The sequence below is a fragment of the Littorina saxatilis genome, linkage group LG5 (genome assembly GCF_037325665.1).
Source record: "Littorina saxatilis isolate snail1 linkage group LG5, US_GU_Lsax_2.0, whole genome shotgun sequence".
Taxonomy (NCBI): domain Eukaryota; kingdom Metazoa; phylum Mollusca; class Gastropoda; order Littorinimorpha; family Littorinidae; genus Littorina; species Littorina saxatilis.
The window spans coordinates 36,487,287-36,490,912 of NC_090249.1; the positions used below are offsets into that span (position 1 = coordinate 36,487,287).

The following is a 3,626-nucleotide window of genomic DNA, read 5'->3' on the forward strand; positions in this document are numbered from 1 at the left end:
GTGTTCAGTCAAATGTTAAAGTTTCTATCACACACGCACACACAGACAGACAAAAGTTAGCATCGCATAGGCTACACTTACGTGAGCCAACAAACAACAAACAGTAAAACAAACAATAAAACAAACAGTAAAACAAACAATAAAACAAACAATAAAACAAACAGTAAAACAAACAATAAAACAAACAAACAATAAATCAAACAATAAAACAAACAACAAACAATAAATCAAACAATAAAACAAACAAAACAATAAATCAAACAATAAAACAAACAACAAACAATAAATCAAACAATAAAACAAACAACAAACAATAAATCAAACAATAAAACACACAATAAAAAATGAAACAAACAGTAAAACAAACAATAAAACAAACAACAAACAATAAAACAAACAACAAACAATAAATCAAACAATAAAACAAACAATGAAACAAAACAAACAATGACACAAACAATTAAACTACCTGAATGGCAACAACAGACACTGCCTATAAGAACTATCAACGACAGAAGCTTTGAAACAACACGAACACAATGCCACCTTCTTAACGACACCCTTGATACTACTGTAAGCACAAAAGGACTTGAACAAGGAAGTAATAAGGAAAAGGAATACACAGGGGATTCCCTTTGCTGGATCATCTGACTGGATTTCTTAGCAGCGTGCATGTACACACGTTTATTCTAAGCGGTTACTTCTCGCGTTACAAAGTAAACTGTCAAAAGGGCGCGACACGATTCACTTCCTACTGCGACTTGTGAAGTGGGATTCGTGTACGTGTATGTCGTGTGTGTGTGTGCTCGTATCATGCTGCTCAGTCTTACTCGTCAGTGACAAATGAAGAAGACATGACACAGCTTCACGGATGTCACTTTATACCGCGCTTTCTTTTGTGCCTTTTGCCAAAGAGGAACTGTATTTTATACGAATAGAGTGTGGGACGATGTCCTGACGGGGTTGGAATCTTCATAATACTACCATGAATTCCGCGCGACGGCGGCATATTTTATTCCATTGACATGTGAAATTGTGCAGTGGTGCGGTACGGTTCCTCTTTGAGTGTGCTTCGAGGAAGACTTAAAGTAGAAGAGTGTGGTAGCCTACTCACAGATATAGAGGCTGTGTCTGGTACTATGTCTTAACGTAGTTGAAATCTTCATACTGCGGCGACGATTGCAGCTTGGCTGTGACTTATTTTGTTGCCGGTGGCTTTGATGTTGGAAACTGTGCAGTGCGGTTGAGCGGCTTTGGGCGTGTTTCGACCACTGACCAGGTAGAAAGAAGCAAAACGATTGTGAGTAATCAGCGGGTTTCAAAACTCTTTCTCTGAGTATTTGTAAACAAGTGCAAGATAATTTATGCTGTTAGTGTGAAGTTGTATTGAGGCTGCAAGCAAGTGGGTAGTACCAGAGTATCAGAAGCATGAATGACACACTAAGACGCATATAATAGTCGCTTACGCAGACACAAGCTGTCGACCGCACACATACCTGCTCCAACACATCGTCATACAGAGCACAGGCACATGCCATTGGGGGTGAGATGGGTGACTGGTGGTGTGAGCTCTCAAAAAATATAATAATTTTATGAGAAATCTGAACAACAAAGTGACTGTGGTGAGATGAACAAAACAAACAAGAAATGATATCTGTACTCACCGATACAAGAACAGCACAAGACAGTACGACATTTCGCTTATGTAAGCTTCATCAGGAACAAATAAACACAAAAGGCAACAAAAAGCAGACGAGTACTGTGAGAAGACATAGGGAGAAAGACATACATGTCGACAGATTAGATTAGATTAGTCCCTTCTCTGGGCGAGGGCTGGTTGGACAAAAGGGGATAAGCTCGTTACTCCCCCGTATCGCTACTCCCCCGGCTCGATACTCCCCCGTATCGCTACTCCCCCGGCTCGTTACTCCCCCGTACACAGAAAATGACTGGATAACCCTGTGATAGTAGTACTATAGTAAGTTGGCATGAAATATTGTCCCCACCCACCTCCCGCCCCCTGTCCAGCTGTTTTGTTTGTTTCTTTGTTTGTTTATCTAGATAATTTCTCCGGAAAAACAATATTTCATGCTAACTTACTATCACAGGGTTATCCAGTCATTTTCTGTGTACGGGGGAGTAACGAGCCGGGGGAGTAGCGATACGGGGGAGTAACGAGCCGGAGGAATAACGAGACGGGGGAATATCGAGCCGGGGGAGTAGCGATACGGGGGAGTAACGAGCTGAGCATCTCGTTACTCCCCCGTATCTCTTCTGCTTAAAATATATACTTTTTTTTCAAAGATGTACTGTACACGAATGTACAGGCAGATCTGACAGTTGTAAGTTCTTTAAACATGCTCTCTCTCTCTCTCTCTCTCTCTCTCTCTCTCTCTCTCTCTCTCTCTCTCTCTCTCTCTCTCTCTCTCTCTCTCTCTCTCTCTCTCTTGAAAATTCAATTAAGTAATAACTGCATTACTTAAGTGTAATAAAAAGGCACGGGGGAGTAACGAGCCGGGGGAGTAGCGATACGGGGGAGTAACGAGATGCTCCCGGAAAAAAGCTCGTTGTATTGCTTATGCCACAACCCTCGAAAAATAAAATTTGATTTGATTTGATTTGATCTCTCTTTTGGTATATGTGTGTGAGTCAGTAAATACGACACTTTCATTCCTCAAGTATAGTCTGTACAGTTGCGCAACCAGTTGAAACAAGAAATTCCTCCGACGTAGGAAAAACACCCCCGTCAAAGGGAAATAACCTTCTCAGTTGGTGGCAGTGACTGAGTGAGAATGGTTATTTCCCTTTGACCATTAAGATGTCCCTGTATAAGTCCTTGTATAATTTTAATCCACCAATAACTCCCTAACCGTGTGTTTGACTGGTCCCAATTTTTGTAAGGACCGTCTCAGGAATGTATAGAACCTGTTCACCAAGTTTGGTGACGATCGGTCCGTTCATTCTTGAGATCTATATGCGAACACAAACAAACAAACAAACACATCGATGTCCCTCTATAAGTCCTTGTAGAATCTTAATCCACCAATAACTCCCTAACCGTGTGTTTGACTGGTCCCAATTTTTTTAAGGACCGTCTCAGGAATGTATAGAACCTGTTCACCAAGTTTGGTGACGATCGGTCCGTTCATTCTTGAGATATATATGCGAACACAAACAAACAAACACATCGAGCGAATCCTATACACACCCCTATACCGGGGATGTAAAAACACATCGAGCGAATCCTATACACACCCCTATACCGGGGGTGTAAAAACGACCGCGATAAAACTGGATCGTGAATATGGGTCAGCGGGCCATTTTTTTGTAGTTGATGTGGTGGATAGATAAACGGAGGTTTTTGAAATGTAAACTTCGTCGTTTGTAGCAGACGCAACAACCGTGGGGGAACAAATCCATGCTTGTGTCAGTATTGTGAATTTTGCAGATAACAACCCACACAATGCAAATGAATAAATATGAAGCGTTTCTCACAAACGCACACAAACTGTCAGACAGACACACAGACAGACGGACACACAGACAGACGGACACACAGACAGAGACAGACAGACAGTCAGACATTGAAACGTAAATACGGGTATACAAACAGACAGATACACACA

The 3,626-nt window shown here is 41.5% G+C and overlaps 1 protein-coding gene across 3 annotated transcripts in view; it reads left to right on the forward strand.

Moving 5' to 3' along the window:
* Window positions 1-686: 686 nt before the first annotated feature.
* Window positions 687-3,626, forward strand: part of LOC138967012 (phosphatidylinositol 3-kinase regulatory subunit gamma-like) — a 17,664-nt gene continuing 14,724 nt past the window's right edge. For 2 of the 3 annotated variants that reach the window (XM_070339455.1, XM_070339453.1), the window contains exon 1: window positions 688-1,300. The gene's annotated coding sequence lies outside the window, so the exon portion shown is untranslated. Of the gene's footprint in view, window positions 1,301-3,626 lie in introns of all 3 variants that reach the window. The other variant, XM_070339454.1, reaches the window with a different exon arrangement.